Source organism: Mixophyes fleayi, chromosome 5 (assembly GCF_038048845.1).
Source record: "Mixophyes fleayi isolate aMixFle1 chromosome 5, aMixFle1.hap1, whole genome shotgun sequence".
In the NCBI taxonomy this organism is placed as follows: Eukaryota; Metazoa; Chordata; class Amphibia; order Anura; family Limnodynastidae; genus Mixophyes; species Mixophyes fleayi.
In genome coordinates this window covers 90,354,843-90,370,158 of record NC_134406.1, presented here as the reverse complement: position 1 = coordinate 90,370,158, position 15,316 = coordinate 90,354,843, and positions in this window count along the sequence as shown.

The following is a 15,316-nucleotide window of genomic DNA, read 5'->3' as shown; positions in this document are numbered from 1 at the left end:
GTAACATGATTTAGATACAGAGTTGATGTGGGGAATAAATGACAGTTGTGAATCAAGGATTACACCTAGGCAACGAGCTTGCGGGGTGGGATTTATGGTCATGTTATCAACAGAAATAGAAATGTCAGGCAGGAAGCTTCTGTTTTTGGGTGGGAATATTATTAATTCAGTTTTTGAAAGATTGAGTTTGAGTTGGCGAGAAGACATCCAAGATGAAATGGCAGAAAGACAGTCAGTAACGCGAGACAACACAGATGGTGAAAGATCTGGAGAGGATAGATAAATTTGTGTATCATCCGCAAAGAGATGATACTGAAATCCAAAGGAGCTTATTAGTTTTCCAAGAGAAGTGGTGTAGATAGAGAATAGCAGAGGACCTAGGACTGAGCCTTGTGGTACTCCAACTGATAAAGGAAGCGGAGCAGAGGTGGATCCAGAGAAATTAACACTGAAAGAGCGATTAGATAGGTAGGATGAGAACCAGGATAGGACAGTGCCTTCAAGACTTAGGGATTGTAGCGTTTGTATGAGGAGAGAGTGGTCAACAGTGTAAAATGCAGCAGAGAGATCCAGGAGAATTAGAAGAGAGTAATGGTTGTTATTTTTTGCTGTGATCAAATCATTGACAACGAAAGCCTGACTGAAGAGGATCCAATAGGTTGTTTGCTGTAAGAAAGTGTGTGAGGCAAGTGTAGGCAATTCTCTCGAGAAGCTTAGAGGGGCATGGGAGTTGGGAGATGGGGCAGTAATTTCCGACAGAGTTAGGGTCAGAATTCTGTTTTTTTAAAATGGGAGTAATCACTGCATGCTTGAATAGTGATGGAAAAATACCAGTAGAAAGAGAGATTACAGATTTTAGTTAGAGGGGGAATGAGCACAGGAGACAGGGACATACCAATTTGTGAGGGAATGGGATCAAGAGGACAGGAGGTAGAGTAGGAAGATGAAAAGAAAGTAGAAACTTCCTCTTCATTTGTGGGATCAAATGAAGAGAGAGTGTCAGAGGGTGCTACAAAGGAATTGAGCCAATTGCTTGTCAAGGGAGATGACACCATTTCAAACCTGATCTTATCAATTTTGTCCTTGAAATAGGAAGCAAGATCCTCTGCACTAATGTTAGTTGGAGGATTTGGGGCAGGAGGATTCAGAAGAGCGTTAAATGTGTTAAAGAGGCGTTTGGGGTTAGAAGCCTGAGCATAGATGAGCGATTGGAAGTATGTTTGTTTTGCAGTGTCCAGAGCATTTTTATAGGAGTGGTAGATATCAGTATATGTGATGAAATCATTAGAGGCACAAGATTTACGCCAGTGACGTTCTGCTTTACGAGAAAGTTTTTGAAGAGTTCGTGTTACTGTTGTGTGCCACGGTTGGCAACGAATTATACGCAAATTATGTAGTGTCGCTGGAGCCACTTGATCCAGGGCAGTTGCTAGGGTTTGCTGAAAATGGGGTACTGCCCGATCAGGGGAGGAGAATGTAGAAATTGGGGAGAGACGGTGTTGGAGTGTCACGGGCATTAGGAGTTCTGCCCAGGATTCACCAGTTGATAATGCTTACCAGAGGGGCGGGGTTTACACAGCGGTCCTCTGGCAGTAGGGTGAATAGTAGGAACGTATATAACAGCAGATGGAGAGAGAATGCCATTAGAATGGATTGAGTCATTGACTTGCAGCTATACTGGTAGGAGAGTCAGCGACTTGCAGATGTACTGGTAGGAGAGTAGAGTGGACGTGAACAGGTGAAGGAAGGTAACGGGAGAGTCAGTGGTCTGCGGATAGCAAGTTGTACCCCTGCTGTGAAAGGAAGACTTGTCCAGGTGCAGGTAGGTAGCGGGAGAGTCAGTGGTCTGCGTATAGCAAGTTGTACCACTGCTGTGATGAGAAGACTTGTCCAGGTGCAGGTAGGTAGCAGGAGAGTCAGTGGTCTGCGTATAGCAAGTTGTACCACTGCTGTGAAGGGAAGACTTGTCCAGGTGTAGGTAGGTAGCGGGAGAGTCAGTGGTCTGTGTATAGCAAGTTGTACCACTGCTGTTGTCACTCACCGGACTGTGAGTGCTACTTCTAAAGTAGCTAGGAACCGTGTCCGTCCATTATTATGAGGTACTGCGCATGTGCAGTCCCTTTTAACCTTCAGTTCTGTTCCTTTAACTTAATTGGCTGATCAGGCAACACTCCCTATATTAAGCACCTGTGGTCAATACCACGTTGCCTGATCTTGGAGTCTCATTCCTCATGAGTCTCTGAAGGTGTTCCAGTGCCTCCTCGTGTGTTCAGCTAATGCTGATTCCTGTTTGCCGTTTGTGGTTTCCAGACCACTTCTATTCCTCGTGTTCCTAGTGACTTCAGCAGCTGATTCCTATCCGCTGCCTCCGTGTATATACAGCTACAGATTTCTGCAAACTCTCCTGTGTTTCTTCGTGACTCCAGCAGCTGATTCCTATCCGCTGCCTCCGTGTATCTACAGCTACAGATTACTGCAAACTCTCCTGTGTTTCTTCGTGACTCCAGCAGCTGATTCCTATCCGCTGCCTCCGTGTATCTACAGCTACAGATTACTGCAAACTCTCCTGAGTTACATTGCTACTGTTCCAGCTTATTCCTGTTCGCTACTTCAGCGTGTCTACAGAGTCTGCTCGTCTCAACGCTCCAGTCTGCATTCTACCTTCCGTCAGCTGACCCGCTGCCTACTGCTTCTACAGTGTGTCCATTTGTGTCAACTCGCCTGTTGCATCGAGTCTACGCTCCTCGGCTTCCAGCTTTGCTACATCGCTTCAACTCTCCCGTGGTCTCCTGCTGTTCTATTCAATATACTACTGCTTCCTGAGTATTTGTCATCTTTGCTGGCCTACCTACAGTGCGCTGCACCTACCTGCCGCTTCCATTCTGCAAGGACTTCGCATCTCGTCTGTTCCCGGCCGCTCAGGTATCCCTGCAGCTATCCCTAACAGCCTGCTCATCTGAACCACGGTATGCATACTTCTCATTGACTGTGCTGGTGTATTGCATATCCATCTGGACTGAGATGTTCTCCTCCGGAGTTTCCATCCTCTGAGACTATTGCTATTATTGACTGTGTTTCCTTTGCTGGACTATTTGAGTGACTTTGTTTATCTGTGCAGTGCTGTTCATTCATTATTATCATTGTGTGCAGTTCAACGTGGGATCAAGTTCAGTGTACCCGTGTAGACTCTGCATAGCATTTATCTCCTCGTGTCCTTCCTCACATATATATTCAGTGGTACAACTTGCTAGAGGCAGACCACTGATTCCTGTTTCCCTGTGTCACCAGTTGCATATATCCTCTCACATAAGCAGTGGTACAACTTGCTATACGCAGACCGCTGACTTCCACCTCCTTATTACTCCTGGACATTCTTCTCACTATAGCAGTGGTACAACTTGCCGTGCGCAGACCACTGACTACCCTCATGTGCCCTTGTCCATCCAGATCCTCGTGTTCAGTTACCCATTGTTTACCAGTGCTGCTAGTCATAGACTTTCTGAGCATTCTCTAACCATCTGCTGTTTCCAGTTCCATTATCACCCTGCCATCAGAGTATCATATATCAACTCTACTGCTCTGATAAGACCATCAGCGGGTGATACTGGGTAAAGCCTCCTAGTGCCCGTGACAGCTGTGATGAGGTGAGGACTTGTCCAGGTGCGGATAAGTGGAGGAGTGATAAGAGTCTATAACTGTATAAATACAAATGGAGAGCGGAGGAGCTAGTCCCAAACAGATATGCAGCGTCACAGCTAATAGTCTATAGCGGGTATGTATACCGCTGCTGAGTAAAGAGGCTTGTCCAAAGCGGATATGCAGGATAACAACTGATAGTCAATAACAAGTATGCATATCGCTGTTAAGTAGAGAAGCTTGTTCAAAACAGATATGCAGCGTAACGGCTAATAGTCTATAGCGGGTATGGATACCGCTGCTGAGTAGAGAAGCTTGTCCAAAGCGGATATGCAGGATAACAGCTGATAGTCAATAACAAGTATGCATACCGCTGCTGAGTAGAGAAGCTTGTCCAACGAGGATATGCAGGCACAGCAGGAGAGCTGAAAGACTGTAGCGGGTATGGGAACCGTAGGTAAGCAGAGCAGGTAATCCAGCAGACAGCTGAAGACCCGAGCAGGACACAGGAGTCAGTAGCGGGTATGGGAACCGCCGATGAGCAGAGTAGGTAATCCAGCAGACAGCTGAAGACACGAGCAGGACACAGGAGTCAGTAGCGGGTATGGGAACCGCCGATGAACAGAGCAGGTAATCCAGCAGGAAACTGAAGATACGAGCAGGACACAGGAGACACCTTCAGAGACTCAAGATCAGGCAACGATACAATGGCCACAGGTGCCTTAAATAGGGAGAGGTGATTGATCCTCCAATTAGGTTAAAAGCAAGGTCATAAGAGTTCATGGATGCTGCGCATTCGCAGTCCATCAAGATGGCGGACGGCCGCGGCTCAGGACAGGCGCCGGCAGGAAGGATAGAGAACCACGCACCAGCGCAGAGGCACTCACGGTCCGGTGAGTGACATGGAGAGAGGTGGAAAACTGTTGAAAATCAATAGAGTTGAAATTCCTGCGGTTGTGAGGAGGCTTGGAAGAGTTTGACACTAGGGAGAGTAAAGAACTGGGGGTGAGCGAGTAGTTAATAAGGTGATGATCCGAGAGTTGGAAAGGAGTGTTAAGGAAATGAGAAACTGAGCATAGTCTAGAGAAAACAAGATCAAGACAGTGGCCATCCTGATGAGTATCAGATTCAATCTACTGGGAGAGGTCAAGTGAGGAGGTTAGAGAGAGTAGTTTGGAAGCAGCATTTGAACGTGGATTAGAAATAGGGATGTTGAAACCACCCATGATGAATGTGGGGATATCAGTAGATAAGAAGTGAGGGAGCCATGCAGAGAAGTGTTCAAAAAATTGTTGTTGTGGACCAGGGGGTCGATAGATGACAGCAACACGCATAGAGAATGGGTTAAAAATCCTAACAGCATGTACTTCAAAAGATGTGAACATGAGTGATGGGACACTTGGTAGAACTGTGAATGTGCACTGTGGGGAGAGAAGAAGTCCAACCCCCCCTCCTTGTCTGTCTCCCAGTCTGGGGGTGTGGGTGAAATAAAGATCACCATGTAAAAGGGCTGCAGGTGAGGCAGTGTCTGATTGCGTGAGCCATGTTTCTGTTATTGCTAGAAGGTTGAGGTTGTTTGAGAGGAAGAGATCATGAATGGAGGTAAGTTTGTTACAAACAGAACGTGCATTCCAAAGGGCACATTTAAAGGACTTTGGGAGAGAGGGGAGACAGGTGATGCGTTTAAGGTTTGCTGGATTTCTGTAGTGTTCAGATATATGCGTGTGGGAGAATTGAGGGGGACCTGGATTAGGTGATATATCACCAGCTAATAGAAGCAGGGAGGAAGAAAGGTAGGAAAGATGATTGTAAGATGTGTGTTTTTTTAGTTTCTGGTGGCAGGGTGCAGCTGTTAAAGTTATTGAATTTAAATAGGAAATCAGTTCATGAGTGTTCCCTAGAGGTGAGTGAAGTAATGAAGGGGCAATGTGGACAGAGGTGTGTGTTGCAGGATGGGTAAGGGATGATATAGTCCTAAAGGTAATGCCATGAAGAGAGAGAAAGTAAAATATTTTGGCAAGCATTGGGATTTATGAGTGAAATAGCAAAAATGAGGGAATTAAGGAATTACCTAATTACAATGTCCAGTGTAATCAGATAAGTAGTGCAGAGCTAGGCTGCAGCAAATGTAGTTTATACATGGATGTCTGGATAGTATAGAGTAATGATGTGGGAGCCATGTGGGAGAATGGGTGAAAGTGTTGAATAGAGAGTAATAAAGAGCAGGGGATTGAATAGCTGAGTTTTTGCAGAGTCATGAGAGAGGAATCTAGGAATCTAGGATTCTAGGGACAGAAGAGAAAACTGTTTCTTTTTATTGTCATATTGCGTTTTCACTGTATTGCATTGCTTAGTGTATGTGTACTTCCTGCTTTGCGTATGTGAACTTCCGGTAGATTTGCCATGTGGTTAAACAATCGTTTTGATAGTTGTTATAAATGCATAATATAATCACTTGTGAAAGCCTCTGAAATGTTATTACTATTGTTGGAATTTTGTTGATTTTCTGCGCAGAAAAGGTGTATGTTGTGTAATTTTGTGATTTCAATACACTAAAGTTATGATCTATTGTTGAATAGAGTGTCAGTTGCTGTCTGACGAGGCAGGTGCCCAACTGGTGAACGGTATATTAGGCAGATATACCAAAGGCGAAAACAAAAGAGGTTTTCGCCAAGCGCACCCAATAGATCGCATGGTTTACTGATAATCAGTATTAGTAGGCGGTGCGATCTGACCGCACGGTAAGGACAACCGTGATTGTCAATTTGGAGAGCAGCTTGGAGGAATTATACTGGAAAGGCAGGTTGATTGTATCGACTTTGCGCTACCAGCGATAATAAACTCAACAGATTTTGTGGTAGAGCCAGGGTATCGAGGAGCTGATAGCCCTGGGGCCCACAGTGATATTTCTGTGTTAGGGGTCCTCGCCGGGTGCGAGAAGAAGCGAGTAGAAGCGGCTAGCGGAAATACGTCCACGGCCATTGGAGATCTCTAGCGGTAGATTGATTGTAGCAACAGGGTTGAAAGTGTTTGTGGAAGAGACAAAGTATTGCAGTATATTTGTGGTCCAAATAGATATTAGTACTGTTCAACATGGGTGCTAAGCATACGCTAGAGATGGCCAGTGTACTGCCTAAGGAAGGGCCTATTGGTTCAGCGAGGTTTCTTATGTGTAAGAAATATGGTGAATACGCAAAAGTTTATTGCGACACATGGGTCAAGATGACCAAGGATTGTCTTAGGCCTTTCCCAACAATAGGAAGTTTTAATTCAGAGGTACTGAATAATGTAAAAGATAAAGTGTGGTTGAGTAAGTCAACAAAAGTGAGAAATAAACATGATGATTGTTTAAAATTGTGGCAAATGGAAGGCAACACGTGGCAGAGCAGCGAATGCACAGCGGAAGTAGGCGTGGCGAAAAGCGCGCGCACAGCGGAAGTAGCCATTGAGAAGCGTGGAGAACTCAGCGCAAGTGCGCCCCGCCACCCTATGTGGCGGAAGGAGTAAGTACAGCCGTTATTAAAAACGAAAAAAAGGAATTTGCTAAGTTATATCCCTTTACAAGGCAACGCCGCTTTAAATTTAAGCGCCGAAGACACCGAACTCGCGGGAGTTCAAGAAACCAGAGGTTAATACATTTACCCACCGGTGTCATTGGGCAACAACAGGGTGGACAAAGCTGCTAAATGGGCAGCAGGGCAACCTATGACTGTATCGACCAAGACTATGATGTTTTTCCAGACATTAGACATGCAGAAATTAATTGAAATGCAAGATTTGTGTTCCCTGCAGGAAAAGGCAGTCTGTAAGGAGAAGGGATGTGGTCAAGAGTCCTCAGGACTCTGGAGAGATGGACAAGGTAAGCCTGTAGCTCCCAGAATATACTATCCAAGCCTGGCTGAAGCAGCACACGGTCTGACTCACCTGGGTAAAGAACGTATGTGCAAACTGGTGAGAGCATACTGGTGTGCTCCTGGATTTTCCTCTCAGGCTGGTAAGAAGGCAATGTCATGTCTTACTTGTTTTTAGGAAAAATGTCAGGAAAACTATTCCAACTGAGCCATCACACATCCCTCCTACAGACGGACCTTTTCAGGTAATAAAAATTGACTATATCCAATTACCACCTTGCAGGAATCTAAAGTATGTGTTAGTACGTACTGATGTGTTTTCCGGTTGGGTAGAAGCATATCCGGCAGCCACTAATACTGCTGTGTTCACTGCAAAGAAAATTGTACAAGAGTTTGTGTGTAGGTTCGGTATCCCTAGAATTATTGAAAGTGATAGGGGTACCCACTTTACTGGTGATATATTCCAAAACATGTGTAAGCTCATGGGAATCAGTAGCAGACTTCACACCCCTTACCGACCACAAGCAAGTGGTAAGGTTGAAAGTGTAAATGGTACTATTAAGAACAAGCTTGATAAGATAATGGCTGAAACTGGGTTGGCGTGGCCTGAAGCTTTGCCACTAGTCCTCCATTGCATTCCAACCACTCCTAGACCTCCTCTTAATCTGTCCCCCTTTGAGATACTGTTCGGCCGACAACCTCATTTGATTGTGAGTCCGCAAGACGACTTAAAGTGTAATAATGAAGTGACTGTACAATATCTTATAAAAATGAGCAGACAGCTAAAGCAACAACAACAAAAACTAAAAATGCTGTCACCTGGTATGCCAGAAATGAACTGTCATGATGTTGAACCTGGGGACTATGTTATGATCCGCAATTTCTTACGCTCAGGTTGTTTAACAGACCGTTGGGAAGGCCCGTACCAAGTGCTGCTGACCAGTACCACATCACTGAAGGCTGCAGAGAGAGACACTTGGGTCCATTACACCCACTGCAGGAAAGTCAGTAACCCGGAGAAAGTGCAAGATAAAACTGAGACCGACGACACCGATCTGTCATTCGTAAAGCTGTTCACAGAGGCCTAAAGCCTGCAGTAAAGACACCTGAACCAGAGACGTTGCCTCAGAACTATCTTTCCAGCGATGGAGTGGCGGTTTTTTTTTTTCTTTTTTTCCAGGATTTTCCTTGTTTTTACTTTTTCTAGGACACTCTATTTTTGTGAAGGACGATGGAGGACAGAGGCAGGTTCTGGTAGTGATACAGATGAGATGGAGGTCGAGGAAAAGTTACTAGAGTACTCAGAGCAGCCCATTATCAAGCTTAGTTCAGGGGTTATGAAAAGGTCTGCTAGCTCGGGAACTCGGAGACAGTGTGTGTGGCTATTGTCTGATGAGTATTGTATCTGCAAGTTCTGTGACTCCCTAGTTGAAGAAAAGGGCATCCAGCGATGCCAGTCCACCAGTAACCTGGACATGGGAGGGCATCCTCTGGAGGATTATCACTCAAACTGAGTGCTGGGTGTGCTCACATGTGCCTCAGGGACAGCATAACATAGGACTAGTGCCATTCCCACTAAACATCTCTGAGGTACTAGAATTGAGGAGAGGGAGGCCCATAGAAGGGAGGTACAATAACACTAGGTCCCCTAGTCTGAAGCTTCGGCAATACTCCGTAGACAGATCTTTACTGTGCCTAAATTTCTCTCATGCAAAGCGTCTGGAGAATTGGGAAGCTAACTTATCAGATCAGACAATGGCTCGCCACACTCATATTGGAAGGAGACTTGCAAGGTCACCAATAAGTAGGACTGTTGATGGACACCACAAATTAGGGCGTGTAACTAAACATAAGAAAGGATCCATTGGAAAGGTCTCTATAGGTAATTGTAAGAATGTCACCCATGCTGACACGGGTCTTGAACAAATGGAGGCACTAGGCATGGGTAGTTTTGTCAAAACCTTATGTGATATAATTAATGGGCATACTGTTCCTTATGTTCTCCCTGATGATGTGTACTTTGTTTGTGGGAGAATAGCTTATTCCTGGGTGACTCCGAGTTCCAAGGGCTTGTGTTTCTTAGGTAAACTGGTTCCTGAAATCATGACTATTACTCATGAAGAAATGGTTGGTATTCACAAGACTACATCACCACCATACATACACACACAGTATGAACACCGTGGCAAGAGAAATATGATTCCTGGGGAGGAACCCATAGCTACAACATTGATTAGTGAAACTGCTGGTTTTCAAGTTATGGTTGCTCTAGACCTCCCCAGGACCGCTCGGGGAACTTTAAACTTTAAATATATTCAAGACCTAGCTAAATTGATAGACAATATCACCGAGATGTATGATGACACTTTCAGGTATACTGGAAGGGAGCTACAAGCGTACAAGAAGGAGTTGGTGCAACATAGGTTGGTACTGAATTATCTTACCTCTATTACTGGTGGATACTGTGTGATGTTGGCCACCCAGTTTGGTGTCAAATGTTGCACGTACATCACCAACAATACAGACGACCCCAAAGAGGTTATAGACCGTAAGATGGATGAAATTCTGCAACTGAAATGGGAATTTCGAAGGAACCATAATTCTTCGTTATATGAGGTCGGGAAAAAGGTGGCAGGTTGGTTCTCGTGGTTGAACCCTGTGAAATGGTTCTCTGTTCTGGGGGAGTGGGTACAAGAAATGGTTGCTAGTGTAGGTAAGCTCCTTCTCCTTATACTGGGTGTCATCTTAGCAATTGGTTTAGGTGTCAAATGTGTTCCTACTGTGTTGAAGTGTGGAAAACAGTCTTCTGGGAGAAACACTGAGAACGAGACTGAAAGGGTGGTGAGAGATACCGAGATCATGTTCTGTGAAGAAGTGTTGTATAATCCTGAACTTGAGACGGTGATTATGTGATAGTTTATAACACTATCAAAGGGTGGAGCTGTCGAAGTCAGCAAATTGGATAAAGTCATTTCAATTAATATCGAGCAAACTTGATTGTCTCTGTCTGAAATTATGCGTAGAGCACGCTACGGCGTGGAAGGGGCGTATCAAGCCGCAACACATGGCAATAACAGTTTTTACACTTTTGTATACATTCGCACAAACACACACATTTGTAAATAGTACACATTAATCGTAGTGGTAACACATAGTTATTTATGTCGAAATATAGTAGTGTTTATGTGTAATATTATAAGTTATATGCATATTAGTGATACATATGGTTCAGGTTAAAGGAAATTTGTCATGTCTGATATCAATTTAATCCCCTTTACATCAGCAGCTGTCCGGTGCATTCGGCGAAGAGATCGCACATTGCATACTCTAGTTATTGATGTTAGGGAATAAACCTTTAATATGATGCTGACTATAAAAATGCTAATAGATTAGTTGTAACTGGAGTCTTGGTGGGAACAAAGGAGCACATCCCCTGGAGAGATGACCCCCACCTTTGGATTCTTTAGTTTGAAATAGCCTATGACCTGCAACCCCCTGGACCTTCTCTGAAGCCTGGACCAATAGAAGCAAGCCACACCATCTGCATTGTTTTACTGTATTTCTGTTTGCATATAAGCAGTAGCTTTCATCTAGTGTTCAGTCACATTGACTACAGACTTCAGACCTGAATGACTGTTCACTGGATCCAGAGCGCCTGCAATAAGTAACGGCTGTACTTATTATTATTTTGCTTGAATTATTCTGCTACTTTTTGAGAATAAATATTTGTGCGTTGGAAACACAAATCGAGATTCGACAATCGTTATTGGATAGCGACAAAACGTGCATAACAGCGGTTTTGCCAAAACTAAAACCAAAACCAAAATACGAAGTTAATCCAGATCCAAAACCAAAACACGGGGGATAGTGAACATCTCTAACTTAAATAGCCTTGTCAGCAAGCACTTAAAAAAAGCAGGAATTGATTGATCCAGCTAGAAAAAGAGGGACAGTTTTAAAACTCATTCCATATTTTGCTGCACCATTTTGCACTTTTTTTCTGGTGGAATTTGCCTGAAGTGCTGACCGTCATCCCAGTTCTACTCATAAATTCAGCTAAATGCAAAAGCAGAACTGGAAGCTTCACAACTCTGCAAATTGACCTATGACAATTTGTGTGAAGTTTCACTGTAACATTATTCAGCTATATTTGCAGCTATTGTTATTTGACTCATTTGAGACCATAGAAAAATACAATTACTAGTGAACCATTGCAGACGATCAGAAGCAGCCCTCTGTCACCAGGTCCTTGAACCATTGTGAGCCAAATAAAACATATACTCTCAAAAAATTGGAAACAGAGATGACGCTACCAATCACAAAGAGAGAATAAGGAATTGGGATTGGTAGCGCCATCTCTGTTTTCAATTTTTTGAGAGTACACTTTTGAAACCATGTATATTTCAAGCCAATTGTATCATTTAAAAAGAGCAAGACTTACACATATGGTACATCTATGTATATGAATTGGTGTGCATATATTTTATTGGTGCACGCATGCAGTGTGTTTAATGCCTCATTTGCACTTACAAAATGAATGTACATGACTTTTCTTCCAGAAAATTGTTGAAATTAAAAACAAAATTGATATCCACATACCGTATATACTCGAGTATAAGTCGACCCGAAAATAAGCCGAGGCACCTAATTTTACCACCAAAAACTGGGAAAACTTATTGACTCGAGTATAAGCCTAGGGTGGGAAATGCAGCTGCTACTGGTAAATGCACAGCCTAAGGTCAGCATCTGTAATCCAGGTGACAGAAGTAACAAAACGCAGGAGACACTTACAGAATGATTTACTGCCACCCAATGAGGTGGTATCTTCTGTCAGTAAGAAAATTATATATATTACATTTTTTAGTGAAGGTGAAAGCTTTCAGTGTAAATCCTACACTTTTACTTGTAGAGATACTTTCACCATGGTGGCCACTGTATAGGAGTGTGCTATCTTAGCATGCAATAGCTGTATGCAAAAGTCTGGCTGAATTACTACCGCATTATAGCAAAGATTAATGGACTAATAAACTAAGCGTCAAATGTTTAATAGTTCACTGCTTCTCCGTCTAGATAAACACTGTAGACCGGCTGCTGTTGAAAAGGCTCACACATCAGATACTTATCAGTTATTTGCACAGTAAACCACGTCTTTGTACTCTAGCAGCTAGACGGGGATAAAAGACAATACTCCAACAGCTTACCGGTACTTGAAGTATTTGGTCTCCAGCCAATAGTCTTGCATCTCTGGCAATGATAATATCTCGATATATTTCTTGGATGACAATGTTTATTAAAGGAGTCTCGCTACCCGCCAACGATGCTGATCCCCAGCTCGATGTAGGGGTTGGAGCGGTGAATTTCAATTGTAGCATTGGTTCAGTAAGAGAGAGAGAGATATTTCACCCTTGAACTTACCCCCGCAGTGGAACGCATGTGCGTTCCACTCACAGGAAGTTCGGCATTTGCGGAACTTCCTGTTTGTGGAACGCACATGCGTTCCACTGCGGAAGTTAGGAGCTGAGGGACCGAAGACCAGGTAAGTTCACCCGTGTATAAGCCGAGGGGGGCTTTTCAGCATAAAAAAATGTGCTGAAAAACTCGGCTTATACACGGGTATATACGGTATGTATTTCTTTGGTATGCAGTGGAATCAAAAATAAAAAGCAGAAAAATGTGCTAAGTCATAGCTCGTTCCACACAAAAATCCTTAAATGGTGCTAGACAAAATTATTGGCACCGGTTACAAGTAGTTTGAATTAATTAGATTTCAAGCAGTTGATTCTCCTTCTTTTGCTACTGTACTAACCTTTGGTAAGCAGCTGGTGCCTGCAATATAAAAATTATTAACATGCTTGAATAAAGACTCATTCTTCTGTTTTGTGTTAGTGTGTGTACTCCAATGAGCATGAAGAAAAACAAGAAAGCCAAGATTGAAGCCAAACATGGACAATCTCAAGGCTACAAGTCAATGCCCAGAGCCCTTCAAGTTCCTGTTTCCACTGTACGTAATGTTATTAGAAAGTTTCACGCCCCTTGCACTGTAGCCAACCTCCCTGGAAAGAGAAACTTGATCAAAGATTGCAGAGCAGGATTGTTCAAATGGTGGTGAAAGCACCTCTATCAACTTCCAAACAGATTAAAGTTGACCTTCACACACAAGGTACTGCATTTCCGACTGGCATCAACCGTTGCAAACTCAATGACAAGGAGTTATATAATAGAAGGCCCTTGAGGGCCCCACTGCAAAGAGAGAGAGACATTGGAAAGCCTGAGTAGAGTTTGTCAAAAACACATGAACAAGCCAAATTTCGTGAGATTACCAGGCCATTTTGGAGTGCAATGTTGAACCCAGTGTCAGAAAATTGGTTCTTTGTCAAATATCATCAGTCTTCCATCAGGACGATGACCCCAAATACAATTCAAAGAGCACCCATGAATGTTTCATGACAAGATGCTGGACTTAGGAGCAGGCTGGGGGACAGGGGGGCATCTGCCACCATGGCCAGTCAAATAGTGTGCTACCTTGGGCTGGGTCACTGGGCCAACTGCATTTTTTTTCCTTTAAAATAGGCTGCTGAGTCGAGTCTTGCCCCTCGGCCTGAAATTTGCCAGCCCTCCCCTGACTGGACTATTCTGAAATGGCCAGCAATGAGTCCATATCTAAATCACCTACAACACCTGTGGAGAGATCAGAAAACAGCAGTAGGAAGAAGGCACCTATGAAAGGGTATGTAAAATGGTGCTATTTCTGAGAGTCTGTTATCGCCTTCTGTTAGCACTGAAAGTCCAATGGTGAGGTAAATATGCTAATATGCTAATGACTATTTATTACCTACCTTTATTAATTACCACTCACAAAGGGTAGCCTCTAGTTTAAACTCAGCTCTGTTTGCATTTCTGCTCAATTTACTCTGATACACACAGTATAATACAAGGAATAATGATCAGGGGCCTGATTCATTGAGGATCTTAACTTAAGAAACTTCTTATTTAAGTCTCCGGGACAAAACCATGTTACAATGCAAGGGGTGCAACGTTGTATTCTGTTTTGCACATAAGTTAAATACTGACTGTTTTTTCATGTAGCACACAAATATCAACTTTAAATTTCAGTGTACAAATAAGTTATCAAGTATTTGCACCCCTTGCATTGTAACATGGTTTTGTCCAGGAGACTTAAATAAGAAGTTTCTTAAGTTAAAATCCTTAATAATTCAGGCCCCATATCAATAAATATTACACACAAAGGGGTATATTTACTAAATTGCGGGTTTGAAAAAGTGGAGATGTGCCTATAGCAACCAATCAGATTCTAGCAGTCATTTTGTAGAATGCACTAAATAAATGAAAGTTAGAATCTGATTGGTTGCTATAGGCACATTTCCACTTTTTCAAACCCACAGTTTAGTAAATGTACCCCAAAGTCTTATTTAAGATAGTATGTATTCTTATTAACAATAGGTATTTCCAATAACAGTCTTTACACATATAATAACACAATGTAGAGAGCATAATATATATTATTTCAAATACAATGCTTTGCCTATTTCAACTGTTTTATCAATTGTAACAAACGCGTCCTACTTGTAGCATTTCTGACACTTTCTGACGCCACTTGTAGTTCTTCTGGCACTGACACCCCACAGACATCAGACACAGATAGCTTCAAATCAAATGGTGCTTTATTGTTTGCGTCACAATAAAGAGCAATTCTTAGTCAGGATGACACCAGTAAACAATACCCTTTGCTTACACCTCCTGGTGACCCTAATGCTAACTAAACACAGTCCAGCTCTCTACTGACTGGCCAGCTTTCCCAGTATCAGTCA